The sequence below is a fragment of the Rhipicephalus sanguineus genome, chromosome 5 (assembly GCF_013339695.2).
Source record: "Rhipicephalus sanguineus isolate Rsan-2018 chromosome 5, BIME_Rsan_1.4, whole genome shotgun sequence".
Lineage (NCBI taxonomy): Eukaryota > Metazoa > Arthropoda > Arachnida > Ixodida > Ixodidae > Rhipicephalus > Rhipicephalus sanguineus.
Window position 1 is genome coordinate 137,415,728 of NC_051180.1, and position 16,672 is coordinate 137,432,399.

General features: G+C 47.9%; 1 non-coding gene across 1 annotated transcript; it reads right to left on the reverse strand.

Annotated features, from left to right (window-relative positions):
• Positions 1-998: 998 nt before the first annotated feature.
• Positions 999-1,072, reverse strand: Trnaa-ggc (transfer RNA alanine (anticodon GGC)). Its single transcript has one exon. It is a non-coding gene; the product is annotated as a tRNA-Ala (tRNA).
• Between the last annotated feature and the right edge of the window lie 15,600 nt (positions 1,073-16,672).

Genomic DNA, 16,672 nt, shown 5'->3' on the forward strand with positions numbered 1-16,672 from the left:
GATTCAGGTAGTCAAAACGAACGAAAGCGATGAACTCAGACAGTCAAAATAGAAGGCGAGACAGCGCTGTCAGCTATCCACGCATGCCGCCTTTATTTCTCGTGCGACATGCCCGGGAACCGATACAGTTTAACACGTGAATTGTGTGCCTTGGTGTTGTCTGCACTGTTGTGGCTGGCCACTAAACCGCAATACTTCGGACCACGCTTGCGCTTCCGCGGGGTCGCTTCTGCCATCGAGGAAATGCGCAGCTTCACACAGCAAGCCTCTCGGTTCAACGTACCCAGCTGGCGGCCCCCCAGTTACCCGCACCGAGAGAAGAACGCGTGGGCACGTGCGCTACCGCTACCGTGAAAGGGGCTGAGTCGGCCGCGCTAAGGTTCAGAGTTTTCCGACAGAGCCGCAGCAAGGCTGGCGCGGCGCTGTCGTCGCGCCGCAAACTTGAGCTTTGGTTCCCAATAGGTCACTGTATGCACTTCATTTTAGCCAACAGGATCCAACATTTTTGTCCAGAGGCGGGAGGGAAAGGGCGTGCGGAAAGCACAGATAATAAAAAGAGACCCTCGCAGGGTCCCCTATGCATTTGTCTCAGACGACCCGAAGGCGAAAGCCATCTTATTATTTTTCTTCCCAGTCGATGCATTGCTCCTACCCCGCCTCCTTCCGAAAGCTTTCCGCACCTAACGTGGTTTTGCTCTGCCTCGACTATCGGAGGCCATTGCAAGCTTTCTGCACCTCACCTACTTTGGCTTAGTGCCGGTGTCATGTGATCACGTCAACAAGTGACGTCATAAAACGTCACATGATGGACGATCAGTGATGTCATTGGCATCACAGATCAGGCGATCTGTGACTTGAAAATCAGTTCTGCGGAATCCCGCAAGGTGGCGGTAGAGTTAAAAAAGGGAAAATAGGCGACCATTCATTTGCAGCACGAAGCCACAAGGAAACCCATCCGGATTTCTCAGAAATAAAGCCTCTTAGTCGTCGAAAAATTCTTCCTGGTCCGGGGTTCGAACCCGGGAGCAACGCCTTGCCGGGGCGGTCGCTCTACCAATTGAGCTAACCAGGAAGCTAGCAAATGGCAGCGCGAGGGCGAATTCATCGACAACTCGAAGCAACTGGACACATATTGAAACTGGACACATATTGGCGTTGGTCCCGGGTTCGAACTCCGGACCAGTACGAATTTTTCGGCGACTAAGATGCTTTATTTCTGAGAAATCCGTACGGATTTCCTTGTTCATAATGGTGTAATAGTAGCGCAAAAAAGGCGAGGACAAGAAAGTGAACACCACAAGCGCTTACTCACAACTGAAAGCTTTATTGCTTGACCAGAAAATATATCTAAACTTGACGCTCGACTAATTCCCGCGCATGCGCATCGTGGGCAAGGCAAAAGGCAAAAACCAGAACAAAAACACATCGCCTTCAACCCTCCGCCCCCCAACAGGCTATCCCCTTGAGTAGCATCACTTCCCTCTCCGATATGGCTGCGCATGCGCGGGAGTTCCCTCTCCGACGATGCGCATGCGCGGGAATTAGTCGAGCGTCAAGTTTAGACATATTTTCTGGTCAAGCAATAAAGCTTTCAGTTGTGAGTAAGCGCTTGTGGTGTTCACTTTCTTGTCCTCGTCTTTTTTTGTGCTACTATTACACCATTATGAATCAGTACCAACTAGCTCGCCTTTCCGTTTTGCTTCACTGGATTTCCTTGTGGCTTCGTGCTACAAATGGGTGGTTGTCTATTTTCCTGATCTGGGACTTGCTATGCTATTTTATACACGGCTATGTGCTTTGGCCTAGCCCATCATCCTCTCCTTCCCTACCCTGTCATCTCGCCTCCTTACGCTCACTTTCCTTTTCCACGCCCTTGCTATACTGTACCACCCTCTCCTACACCATACACGGCTGTGTTATGCTTTACCCTCCCACTCCTACTTTCCTCTCTCCTCCTCACCATCAATTCAGTGTCCCACCCCTTGCTATACTTTGCGCCTGTGCTATGCTCTACACCATCGCTCCTCTTTCTCCTCCTCCTCCACCTCACATCACTCCTCCTCAGCTTTACTTCCCTTTCCCAACCCCTTGCTATACATGGCTAGGCTATAGGTGGGTATGTCATACATGGTTTTGCCTGCGTTACGCCAAGGGACATGGGACGACAGCTTACGACAGCTCACGACATCCCGGGCCCCTAAGGTGCTCCGCACCTATAAGGACAGGTTATGCGTTTTACAGCGAATCTGTATACCTCTACCACCAACGATTTCGTCTCTGTGGGCAAACAAACGCATGGGCAATAAACGCGTGGGCAAACCAACCACATTGTGCTCGGACGCTCTGTATTAAGGTGCAGATTCTAAATTTAATAGACGTTCTCGACGCCGCTCCTCGTAGACAATAAACGCGCGGGGAAAAAAAAGTCTCTTTCACCTCAACGACGGCAATGAATGCGATAGCAAGAAATTGGAGAGAGCGACAGAAACAACATTTATTGAGAAAAAAACAAAGTGGTTCATTGCGGGTGGGGCCCTTCTTCCAAGGCTCCACTGGCTATAGCGGCTCGGCGGGCCTGATTTAGGGTTGCCAGTTTCCCAGGGTCCGTTCAGCGAGTCGCGCCTCCCACGACCACGTGTGTATTTGGCGCGTATGTCCTGTGTCGACTATAGCAGGTCACTCGGGACAGCGGCAGGTTATCTGTATGAGTGTTGAGATTTCTCCGCACCACGGGCATGCGTTGGGATATCTCTCTGGGCACATGACATCAAGCTTATGCAGATTCGGAAAGGTATTGGTCTGCAGGCGGCGCCAGTCCCGCGCTTGGTGTCTGTCGAGGTCCTTGTGAGAAGGTGACATGGCGTGGCATCCTAGACAAACAAGAAATTGGGATGTCACAGGAAGAACGGTAAGCAACTAGAAAGTTGCTACGCGATGCTAAAGCACAAAGGGCGCTGGCGAAGAAAACAGACAAGACGAGTGCCAACTAACAACTGTCACAGCTCGACACTTGCAGCGCACTGTTCAAACACAAAGGGCGCACGAAAAGAACGCACAGGTATACACAGGACGAGCGCCAACTGTCGTTCTTCTCGAGACGTCTTTCTTCAGAGTCCGCTGTACAAGTTCAGCTACATCCGCTTCAACCCACACACTTTCGAACATCTCCCGGACGAAGGGGAGGTAGAGGAAGGTGAGGTCGAGAGGCTGATGGACGTCGACGACTTGTTTTGGATGACCTAAAGCAATGCGTCATGGCTATGAACGCGTCGAGTCAGACGGTTGTGTACGATGAAACATGCATGGCAGGTCAGCAAAATGAGACGCTCTTCTTGGTCATCGCTCCCCGTGAAGGTCAGATGTCAATCTCACTTTTGTACGATTCTGAAGTGGAAGACCATTCAAGCGATGTCGCAATGGGTAATCATTCTGGGTGTCGCTTACTGCTTCGATGTCGAACCACCTACACAGGGTAGATTGGAGCCATAATGTTTAATACGAAAGTATTTTATGCGCGGTCCACCAAGACTTTCATGACGTATTTCAGTCACGGAAATACGTCAGCGAAATGCGCACGACCAGATGGCAAAGGAAAAAAAAACCAGAAGAAAATGTCTCGTTGACGGGAGTCGAACCCACGTGCTCTCGGGCCGCGACGATATAGCTGAGGGGCGCTTTAGCCACTGCGCTACCGTCACGCTCCTTAGGGCCTAGCCTTGTCGGCGTCCGTCACGCTACACGAAACCGAAACCGAAACCGACAGCGCTCGCGCCAAGGAGAAGTCATCTGCCTTTTGTTCTTAGAGCGCCTTGATGATGATAAGTGAGCGCGTGCTCACGCCAAGGAAAAGTCTTCTTGTTGGCCAAGGCTTGTCCGTCCATCCGCGTCCGGCCGTCATGGTACACGAAACTGAGACCGACAGCACCGTGTACAATTGAAACCGAAAACATATATGAAAAAAGGTTAACAAAAGGCGAACAAGCACAAAAATAAAATGACAAAACACGGTAAAAACAAAACACCTAAAGGCAAACAAAAGGTGAACTCATGTGCTTCGCCCACGCATCATCTTCACTTCGTGGAGATGCGGTGATTTTATTAAAGACGATAGTCTTTCTTGGGGAACTTAAACGCAGAAATTTTGGTCTGTCTTTCTGTCTGTCTGTCTTTCTGTTTGTCGGCACGTCCCTCGATTCAGCCACTCGGCCAAAGTTGAACCACTTGCCCAAGGGCCAGCCGTCTTGAACTGGTACATCTGTTCATACTTGTGAACGTTGTCAATCAAAAAGTAAATATCATGCATATCTGAGGTGCAACATCACTAGGTAAGTATTAGGTGGCGTGTTCCTTTAATAGAAAATGCATACATACGTAATTTTAAGGACCCTAGTTTCCTAAGCTGCGCTGAAAATGCATAAGAATGGAAGCTTGAGCGAGTTGGTATGCGTTCATCTTTGTTGAAACAGCGCTCACTAGACGACGACGAAGTAAAAGAAGGCACAGGACAGGCGCTGCCTTTCCTGTGCCTTCTTTTACTTCGTCGTCGTCTAGTGAGCGCTGTTTCAACAAAGCTGAAAATGCGACTGCGCTGAAATTTGCCTTCCTCCGTATCTGAAGAAGCGGCAATAGCGCTAGCTATCACTAATTCTCAGTCTGACCTGATTCTCAGTGATTCAAAACAGCCATTCGAAATCTGGCGAGGGGCAGAATATCGGTCACCGCCGCACGACTACTGCACCGAGCCGCGGGGCAAGAAATTCGGGAAATAGAACTTGTCTGGGTACCAGCACACTCTGGAAACCCTGGGAACGAGGCGGCTCACCTGAATGCTCGAGGTTTCGTCAGCCGGGCAGGTGAGCCGCCCATTCCGGGGAGATCCGCGAGAGATGGGCTGGTGTCCTTTCACGACATCACCAATCATTATAAACTAGAGCGTAGGCTTTATCCGCCCCCGCACAAGCGGTTGACCAAGGCGCAGGAATGCGTCTGGAGAAAACTGCAGACGCGATCTTTTCCCAACCCATACGTGTTGAGCAAAATATACCCGGAGGAGATTAAGCCACAATGCAAATGGTGCCAGGCAGTGGCAAGTTATGACCATATACTGTGGGAATGTAGCATGGTGCCGCCACCGGCGGATATTATGCGTGGTCCCTCTCTCGAGCAGTGGGAGGCCGTGTTGACCAGCTCAGACCCAGTCGTCCAGATAAGGGTCGTGGAGTGGGCCACACAGGTCGCCGTCAACCTTGGGTTGATGGCCATCTAACGCGGAATCGTCCCCAACTGTTTTCTGACGAAATAAAGTTTTTCCATCCATCCATGCCTTCCTCCGTGCCCTTCGCACGAGCTCATGGTTGTGTTTCGGTTTCGGTTCTGTATTGCACTGTACGAATGCCATGGGTTGGTGTTGAAAAACTATAGTTTTGAGAAGACCAAGAAGGTGAAAAAAAAATATTTAAAAAATGAAAAAGCAGCGTTGTGGGCGGCCTTCAGGCTGCCGGTTGTGGGCGCCGCTCTGGCGTTCCTGTTTTACCCAGGCGACGTGTAAATAAAAGAGTGTGTGGAGAGCACTCGTTGAGTGCGGACGTTTCTCTGCTTCAGCGCTTCGCGCCAAACCGCGTTTTCGGGCTGGCTGGCGTCCCCGCCGGTCGCGTTGGACACCGCCGGTCTTCGCCTGCTGCTGCGCCGGGACTACCAGCACGCAACACAGCACTCATGTTTCCCGACGTATTGCCAGATGGCGTCCATATCTCACACAGCGCCTCTTCTATCGTCTTTACACGACATTTGCAGCGAAGCACGCAGATACGCGGCCAATTTTTCTCACACTTTGCTTTCACAGTTTTACAGCGAAAGCTGTTATGAGATCATTTCACCGGCCGTTTTTGGCGCCGTAGTTGTCCGCCGCCGCCGCCGCCGTCGCCGGTGTCCGTAACCAGTATCGCTCGAAATAAGAAAAAAAAAACTAAAAATGAAAAAAAAAATTACACGATGGAATGAGGTTCGAACCTGGGTCGTCTGCGTGGGAGCCCAATATTGAACCTCTGAGCCATGCCGGTGCTTGAAAATGCTTTGCTAAAAGGTCCTATACAGGCTTCATGTCGGGAAGGAACCACATTAGCATATGCAATATGGCGTGGTAGAAGAGTAAAATAAGCACCAAGCGTCGCACAACGCGAATTATGTAACCAGGCGTCACACACTGCGAATTGCGCAACGAGTATGTTGTTGAATGCTTCCAACCCATTACAAAGGACCCTGCCATAATTCTACATCGTCATCAGGCACAGCATCAACAAAGTGCGCGTAATGCCTTACATGGGTTTAGCAGGTACCAACGCTCTCCGTAGAATGACGAAAAATGGCAGAGTGCCTGCTGCCCTACTTCTCAAAAATTACAATGATTTATAGCGTAGTGGGTTCCTCGCAAGTGCACTTGGATTGGTTGCCAAGGAAGCCCATAAGCGCATGATCCACTTCCTCTGGGTCTCAGTAAAATTACAATGATTTCTAGCGTAGTGGGTTCCTCGCAAGGGCACTTGTATTGGTTGCCAAGGAAGCCCATAAGCGCATGATCCATTTCCTCGGGGTCTCAGTAAAGTTCTTCGCTACCTCCCCCCCCTCCCCCGTCTCTTTCCCACGTCAACGTATGTTATACAGCATGACGGGAGTGGGAAATAGCGACCGGGCGTCGCCCAATGCAAATTGCATAACTGGTGGGCCGTTTAAAGATTCCAACCCATTACAAAGGGCTGAGCCATAATTCTTCATCGTCATGAGTCGTCGCGTGAACAAAGTGCACATAATTCCTTACAGACGTGTAGCTGGTGCCTCGCTTCTCCGCAGAATGACGAATAATGGCTTAGTAGGTGCTTCCAAACTTCACAAAAATTGTGATTTATGGCGTAGTGGGTACCTTTCTAGTGTACTTGTATTGTAGCCCCAAGAGAGCTTAACGGGCTCTAGAAACGCCGCTCTTCCAGCTTTCGCTGTGACTGTGCTGCGGGTTTAGCGCAGGCCTGGCGTTTTTGGTTCGCGGGGTGGTGTCGTCTTCTGGGAGCTCTAGAGCGAAGTAATGCGTGGCCTTCGCGATTATCTGCGGCAACGCACCGTTGCTACGGCCATCTCATTCGGCCCGTTTCCAAAAGGAGAAGTGTAATTTTGTCAACGCCCTAGCACATCGCGAGGTGACGGCTGTAGTCCAAGCATAATAATAATAATAATAATAATAATAATAATAATAATAATAATAATAATAATAATAATAATAATAATAATAATAATAATAATAATAATATAATAATAATAATGTTTATTTCTCATCAATACATTTGATGAAGGATAGCTGCAGTTAAAACCTGCTCTCCGAAAGAGGCAGCTTGACAAGGGCCCACAGCCACCTTTGAACACGACAGCAGTGGCAACAGTCAGCAGTACAAACTCAAATAACATGCAACAAAACAAACGAAGCCCGAATTCCAAAAAAGAAATATAACAGCAATAATAACAATATAGCAATTGCAGAGGATGATCAAAAACTGAACATGTGTATTTCGCGCAATTGGTTCTGTGTACAGTGTAGGAAATCTATGCCAGCTTTCACATATTTATTAAGTAACGTAGGAACTATGTAGGATAACTTATATTTGGAGTAGTTTGTTTTGGAAGTTTTTATTTTCCATGTTTCATTATTTCGTGTGTCGAACAATGTAATATTTGGCTGTAGTTTTGAGAGGTCATGCAAAAAATATCGACTTTCTTTCGCTTCACGCCTGATCGCCAATGCTAACTTAAAATCATAGAGGTGATGGACGGGTAGTATCCCAGCCTGTCGAAACAGTTCGCTAGTGTGAGCATCATACGGTAAGTTGAAAATGATTCTAATATATTTCTTTTGCATCAGGTACAGTTTTTGCAAGTTCGTGTTTGTTGTAGTCCCCCATACCAAAAAGCAATACGTAAGATGTGAATAGAAAAGAGATTTATAAAGCAAGAGCTTTACCCTGTATGGTAGCACCGTTTTGCCACTGTACACCATACCCACTACGCGCGATAACTGCCCCAGCACACTGTCAACATGTTCATTCCACAGCATATTGCTAGAAAATGTAACTCCAAGAATTTCTATACAGTTTACTAGCTCAATATGAGTATCGCCATACTTAAGATGCAGGTTGTCGTTCACAGGCTTATTTTTTGGCCGAAATAGTATCGCCTTTGTTTTACTTGTGTTTATGCTTAAAATATTACAGCATGACCAGAGTTTTAGTTTCACAAGAAAGTGGTTCATTTTTTCTTCAAGCGTGATACTGTCTTCAGCTGAAATAAATATGCTGACATCATCGGCATATAAGACGTATTTAGCATCCGGATAAATTCGAACTAAATCATTTATGTAGACTATAAAAAGAAGGGGTCCAAGGATACTTCCCTGGACCATCACTCATAGAATCCACCCATGCGACGCTTGGCTGGCTGTCACACCGCGTTCCCCGCTATAATTGTTAGAAATCACGGCCAAGCTAGCCAGGCTAGAGGGGAGGCACGGCGCACGTCGCGTTTTCCGTCGCGTTTCTAGCCCGGCCGTAGTGTGATCTTTCTGTTAACTATTTACCATTCGCGGGATGGCGAACCACAGTGTGCGTGGCCAAACCTCAGCGTCCGATCAGCAACACTCTTCTGGCTGTCTCTGAATGTGTTTTCTCAGTGCAAATGAAACTGCTTCAGCAACACTAGCAACAGCGCGTTGCTGGAGCCAATCTCCGAGGCCACGAGTGATGCATCATGACATTAATGAGCGCCGACTGCGAGCGTTTTGGTAGTCTCGGCGCAGATGAAGCTTTTACACCATGGCTGCAATGTTGAAGGAAACTCTATGGTCGGTGAAAGGCGGTGTGGACGGTGATTGGATTCGGGGACGACGCAGCTTTGCGATTCGCCTTTCGCGTCAGCGTGTGTCACCTCCTCGCCAGCGTAGGGCCGCTTTTAGACGGACCAACGGTGCTTCTCCTTCTACTACTTCGAGAGCAATGGCGCCGACTAAAAATCACAGCATATCCACGGAGTGAATGATGATGAGTGGGCGAAGCTGCGGAGGTTCATCGGTAAACCGTGAATCTTCCGTGAATTCTGCCCAGTACATCATCACCGACGTGAGATCGGGCGCGTTTATACTAAAGGTTCGATGAGTTATGACGACTTGCAGCTCACTTTAATTTTACATGTACGCTGTGAATTTTCATTGTTTAGAAAACCATTGCTTTAGAAAAATCTGGCGTCTTTCGTTAAGCAGCTGGCGTCTTTTCGTTTTGCTTTAGAAACATCTGGCGTTCTTTCGTTTTGCTTTTACAAAACATCTCGCGTCTTTCGTTGGTTTATTTCATCAATCAACGGCGTTTTGAACGAAATTTTTATTGTTTAATCACGCACAGGAGAAATCTCACCAAGCACTACCTCGGAGGTAAACAATGGCTGCTAATGGGAATGAGAGACAGAAGAAGTCGGCTTTTAGCCAACACTGCGAATTTTTTATTGTTCAACAACGCACAGGAAAAATCTCCCACCTGCACCACCTTGGAGGTCAAAGCGTAAGACTTGTTACGGACTACGACTACGGCTACTACTGCTACTACGACGACGACGACGACTACGAGGGACGAACGGGTGCCGCCTTAAGGAGCTTCGCCCCTGAAAGACGGCTGCAATAAGCGCCGCAGAAAGGCAACAATGTCGACGGGTCAATTTCGTGTGTGTGCTTTGGTGCAGCGAGAGTACAATCAACATTCAACTTCTTCTGTGAGGGCATCTTTTGCTTTCGTGTTATACCGATTCCTATGACGGAGGAATCAACCATGTTTTACAGCGAAAGCTGTTATAAGATCATTTCACCGGCCGTTTTTGCGCCGTAGTTGTCCGCCGCCGCCGTCGCCGCCGGTGTCCGTAACCAGTATCACTCGAAATAAGAGAAAAAAATCACAGCATAACCACGAAGTGAATGATGATGAGTGGGCGAAGCTGCGGAGGTTCATCGGTAAACCGTGAATCTTCCGTGAATTCTGCCCAGCACATCATCACCGACGTGAGATCGGGCGCGTTTATACTAAAGGTTCGATGAGTTATGACGACTTGCAGCGCACTTTAATTTTACATGTACGCTGTGAATTTTCATTGTTTAGAAAACCATTGCTTAGAAAACATCTGGCGTTCTTTCGTTTTGCTTTTACAAAACATCTGGCGTCTTTTGTTGGTTTATTTCATCAATCAACGGCGTTTTGAACAAAATTTTTATTGTTTAATCACGCACAGGAGAAATCTCACAAGGCACTACCTTGGAGGTAAAGAATGGCTGCTAATGGGAATGAGAGACAGAAGTCGGCTTTTAGCTAACGCTGCGAATTTTTTATTGTTCAACAACGCACAGGAAAAATCTCCCACCGGCACCACCTTGCAGGTCAAAGCGTAAGACTGGTTACATACTACGCTACGAGGGACGAACGGGTGCCGCTATAAGGAGCTTCGCCCCTAAAAATTTCGTTGAATCCACCATTAGCTCCTGCAACGCACCGTTGCTACGACCATCCTATTCGGCGCGTTTCCAATGAGAGAATTGTGATGTCGTCAACGCTTTAAACACCGCAATGTGGCGGCTTTAGCCAAAGTCTCGCTCATATCATCCATCCATATCGAAAAAAGCACAGCATATCCACGGAGTGAATGATGATGAGTGGGCGAAGCTGCGGAGGTTCATCGGGGTAAACCGTGAATCTTTCGTGAATTCTGCCCAACCGACGTGAGATCGGGCGCGTTTATACTAAAGGTTCGATGAGTTATGACGACTTGCAGTCTCCGACACTCGTCTGGCTGTCGCACCGCGTTCCCCGCTCGCGCTGCGAGGTTTAACGGCCAGGCTAGAGGCAAGCCACACAATCGTCGCGTTTGTCTTCGCGTTTCACGATGCTTCAAAAGAGTGCATATCGAGTATCAGTGTTTACTATGTGCTTGTTGATGCCATATTTTCGCGGGATTCACCATGTGCACTGTCCAGGCATATCTCGACAACTTCAGCTACTGCAAGGATTAAATCCTGATTATTGGTGTTAGTCGTCGGTACGGAGATGTGCCACTAGGCGTCAACCTCGGTTCGTTCACATCAAGCGGTGCTATATCTGCCAAACAACAACAGACATTGTAAAGCTGTCATATACCAATGCACTATAAACAATTAACTAATTCTGTGACGACGCGTTTCACTTTCGTGTTACACCGATTCCCATAGAGTTTCATACAATAACCTAGAGAGGAAACTGGCGCTGCGATCGTTCAACTACCATGGGAATGATGGGAAGTACAGGCTTCGGATTGTATTTTGTTAGCTAGAGAACTGCCTACGGATCTTTTTCTACAGTTTCAGTTTCGCTCTTTGCGAGGCGTGTGCAATGGGGTACGTTGCAAAGCACTCAAGCAGTGCCTTTGTTGTTCAAAGAGGCTGAAGACCGCTATAGGTTTCTTGGTTTGCTGCGACGTTGCAGCTTTACAGGTTGTATTTGACAGTTTTACAAAGCGTCGTACACTCACCGCTGTGCATAGATGTAGCGTCCCATGCCAGTGCAGGAAATTGCATAGAGTTCGTGTATTTTGATAAGCGCTACTTGTCAAAACTCTTTCAAATCGACTGCAAAACGACGGCGAAGCTAAATAGACGCACCGTCACGCTCCCCTGACACGATTTCACAACAAAACGAGAGATCCATTGGGGGCAGGCCACTTGGATAGACGCATCTGGCATCGCAGCAGATGATAGGTTAGGGTGTTTCTCACTCAATACGGTACTGTTATTTCCATAAATAGATAATGCGTACTTTTGAGCGAAAGACAAGCGCGTTTGTTTTAAGTGTTGTAAAGAAAATAAATCATTATATTTTGATGCCAAATCTGGAACACAATTGCAGAGCAATGCATACCCTGGTGGTCGAATTCGTGCAGGTTTCAGTTACATCTCACGATCAAGTAAACTTTTAAAGACGATAGTCTTTCTTGGGGAACTTAAACGCAGAAATTTTGGTCTGTCTGTCTGTCTTTCTGTTTGTCGGCACGTCCCTCGATTCAGCCACTCGGCCAAAGTTGAACCACTTGCCCAAGGGCCAGCCGTCTTGAACTGGTAGGGCTGTTCATACTTGTGAACGTTGTTGATCAAAAAGTAAATATCATGCATATCTGAGGTGCAACATCACTAGGTAAGTATTAGGTGGCGTGTTCCTTTAATAGAAAATGCATACATACGTAATTTTAAGGACCCTAGTTTCTTAAGCTGCGCTGAAAATGCATAAGAATGGAAGCTTAAGCGAGTTGGTATGCGTTCATCTTTGTTGAAACAGCGCTCACTAGACGACGACGAAGCAAAAGAAGGCACAGGACAGGCGCTGCCTGTCCTGTGCCTTCTTTTACTTCGTCGTCGTCTAGTGAGCGCTGTTTCAACAAAGCTGAAAATGCGACTGCGCTGAAATTTGCCTTCCTCCGTGCCCTTCGCACCAGCTCATTGTTGTGTTTCGGTTTCGGTTCTGTATTGCACTGTACGAATGCCATGGGTTGGTGTTGAAAAACTTTAGTTTTGAGAAGGCCAAGAAGGTGAAAAAAAATATTTAAAAAATGAAAAAGCAGCGTTGTGGGCGGCCTTCAGGCTGCCGGTTGTGGGCGCCGCTCTGGCGTTCCTGTTTTACCCAGGCGACGTGTAAATAAAAGAGTGTGTGGAGAGTACTCGTTGAGTGCGGACGTTTCTCTGCAAAGGTCTTCGCCTGCTGCTGCGCCGGGACTACCAGCACGCAACACAGCACTCATGTTTCCCGACGTATTGCCAGATGGCGTCCATATCTCACACAGCGCCTCTTCTATCGTCTTTACACGACATTTGCAGCGAAGCACGCAGATACGCGGCCAATTTTTTTGCAATAAGTTTTACGTGCACAGGAATGAAGCAAGTTTTAATGGGGAATAACTTCATATCGTTTTGTTTTACACTCGGCAAACAAGCGTCGCGAATCTCAAGAACCTAATCCATCCGAAGCAAATCCAAAGCCTGTACTTCCCATCATTCCCATGGTGGTTGAAGCGCCGCTCAAGGAGCCCGCGTAGACACTAGCGCCAGATTCCCCTCTAGGTATTATTGTAATGGCATCTTCATGAAATCGCACCGCTGCGCACCGGGGCGCCCCGGTGCACCGTTTCGTCCAATCATCGTAGCGCCTTGGTGCCCCGGTGCGCACCGGGGCGATTTGTCGAAGATGACATAAGAAACTCTATGCCGATTCCTATGACGGAGGGATCAGGTATAATTTTAATACGCGGACAACCCTAAATATGTGGCGCATTAAGCCTCCTGTATATTTTCTTGCACTTGTTTCTGGCAAAGTAAGCTAACAAACATGCGTCAAAATTAGGCTTTGACGTGCCGGATAACTTAAAGTTGAATTGTTTAAAACAATGAACGGATACCACAAAAGAGAAACGTTATATAGCTGGGCCACATACATGGGCAAACAATCTGACGTCCAAGTTGATGTGGTGGGCAACGGCGGCTGCAAAGGCGACACCGTCCGTACTTCTGGTCCACATAAGTGAGGAGGCCGCAGAGCTGGGACACGTTCTTTTAGATGCGAAGCAGCTTATGAATGAGGCATGTCCCCAGGCCAGTGAAAGAAACCTACATGACTGGTATGGCAAATTGAGGCGCCATCCATGGACTGGGATCAGAGTTAAAATCTGCGTCCCGTCTCTTTCTCCCAACTCTCTTCAAACCCCTCTCTGGCGGGATCAACTCCCTCTCCTCTGGGAGGCGCGCCCAGGCATGCATGCCCAATACCACCTAACTAGGTGGTGTTGGCTTGCTGCCGCCGACTTTGAAATCCGTTAGAAAGTTTCGTGCCTGGCGTTGGTAAGGCGTGCGTTAGCCGTCGTCGCTCGTCCGTTTCGTGGTCCTCGCTCAATGTGTGCTTGTGCGACGCGATGTTTTACGATTCGCGCTGTTCGTGCATAATGCTTTGTTGCTCGAATACTTCCAGAACAAGTCCCGGAATATATGTGCCGGCCCCCAAAAGAACGACAGGTGAGCGTGCCCTTTGAGTCGCGGTTTTCATTGTGTAAATTTGAATTCACGTCCATACCGAGTAGCTGTTCTCTGCAGTGGGGCCTTCAGCTCCAGGTGCTCCGCCTACGCAGGGCTGGCTTCCCTGTTGGAATGTTGGTTTCTATTGCTGGAAGCTTGATCAAAGAATTGAATACCGGAAGCCACACTGGTCCCAATCAACCGGACACCAAAAAGGGGCGGCCCGTGGCTGTGCCGTACGTGCATGACCTCTCCCACCGCCTCAAAAAGGTGGCCGGGAAGTGCGGCATTTCGGTTGTTTTCTCGGTACCTGGCCATCTTGCACATTTGTGCAAGATTGTGAATGGGTCTGCCAAGGCTGGCTGCACAGAAAAGCACGAAACCAATTTCGTTGAATGCAAAGTAGGTGAGGTATACAGGATCCCACTTGCTTGTGGAATGTGCTCTGTCGGTCAAACTGGCCACTGCTATAATGAAAGGTTGAGAGAGCACCGCGCAGCTGTCAGTTCATTGGCGTGGGGTGGACATTTGGCAAATCACTGCAGCAGGTGTTCTTGCATGCCTGACTTTAAGGGCACCCGTATCTTGTACAGATTTGCTGCTCAGCTGGCTCTCGAAATCTACGAGGCATACTCGTATTATGCCTCGTAGAGGCATATTACGACATTGCAGATATCTAGATATCTAGATATCTAGAGACATTGCAGATATCTGCGTTAGTAGCGCCGTCAGCACCTCTTGGTGGGTCCTGCGCATTTCTGCACAGTTCAATCATTTTACGTCAGTGAAGTTTCAGTTGATGTCTAGCACTTGTCTTGTTTACGTGTCCCTTCTGTGAATGTCCTGTTGCGCTTGCTAAGATGCACAAGTTCGACGCAAGCACGAAATACGGCAACTCCCTGCGCCTTATCAGCACCTATCTCGCCGAGCGGCGGATGAGCTTCTTGCATTGTACTTTGAAGTCTCACCTTTATGCGAGGAACAAGAGGGCGCAAGATAATCAGTGGAACGATGCCGGATGTGTGCGGCAAGCATATGCATGGAGCGTTTGTTTAATCCTCGAGCGAGCTCGTTGACTGGCATTAAGTGTGGCACAGTTTGTCATGGCTGCAAGTTTCATGGACTTCAATTGCGCAGCGACTGTTTACCCCATGGCTCATTAACGGGTAACTACAGATATAGTAAGAAAGGCTACTGAGATCGAAAGTGAAGTAGGTCGAACAAAATGAGGCATATCGACTCGTCCTCTATATGTTTGTATGCGTGTGTGGTCTCATAACAGCAATAAACTTCACAATTACGAGTTTTTGAGTTTACTAGGATTCTAGTTTACTGGGATGTTTATTTTGAGCAAGGATACCGTTCTGGGTGCCGAAACGTCATTACACTGTTTTAGGGTCGAAGCTCCATAAGGCGTGGATCGGTCGTCCCCGGTGTATGTAGTTGTAGTAGTAGGTAGCCACCTCTAGTTTAGTTCTTGGAGTGTTCACTAGATGGCGGTACTTGTAGTTGATGAAAAGATGCGAGATCTTATAAAACTAGATGGCGGTACTTGTAGTTGATGATAAAAGATGCGAGATGTTATAATAGGAATGATGTCACATATGGCGCGTATTATTGGTGGAAGGCAATCGTTCGGCGACGTACGCTAGGGGGCGCGGTGTAATAAAACCCGTTCGCTGTTGGCGAGCGCTCGGAGTCGCCGGATGGACAAGGCTGCAGAGGCGAATTGCACGGAAGAGTTTCACGGTTTACCGATGATTCCTTCCGGAGCTTCGCCCCACTCATCATCATTCACCCCGTGAATATGCTGTGATTTTTTTTTTGTCTCTTGTGAACGGCGCCTTCGTCTTTTACTCAGTGATTCTTCACGAGCAGGCGGGTGTCCGTCGAAGCCTTGATTACAAAGGGAGTGAATGATTTCAACCTGGTCTAAGCGGCTTTCTCATTTGCTAAGCCAAGTCGAGATACCAAGTAGCCTAACACTAACTACGTATTCTAATCTCCAATCTAACTTTATATATAGGGTCAGGCATATTTCTTGATTTTCCTCGCCGTTCAGGTGTCAGCTGCTCAAGCTAGACAGTTACTCTGCGGCCATTAGTATTAACTTTATATATTTGCTTTAGTAAACAACCACTTACTACTACTGCTTGTGGTGCAAACCTTAAGTACATTCTTACATTCCATGCCTGCCGAAATGCGATTAATTGTACAAGAATGTGAGAGCTGAACAATTTCCTCGAAAGTTTTGATTCACAGTTCAATAGCATCTGCCCGGTTCCAACAACGTCGCCGGACAAGCCACACGGTTACCTAGGCATTCCCACTGATTCTCCGGCTACTTTTTGGCTCACTTCAAGTTGTTTTTCTACGCTGTTAGATGGAAGAAGGAAATGCCAGCTATGTTCCTCTCGCGCACATATTGCTTGGCATCGATTTTCCGATAGAATCATTGGGAAAAAAGGGCACTAGTACAAAAAAAAGAGAGAGAGAGAGATAAGAACAGTATCATTATTACGTATGGCGACTAACATTGTGTTGTGTTCCAAGCACTCTCTGTGCCACGAGCGA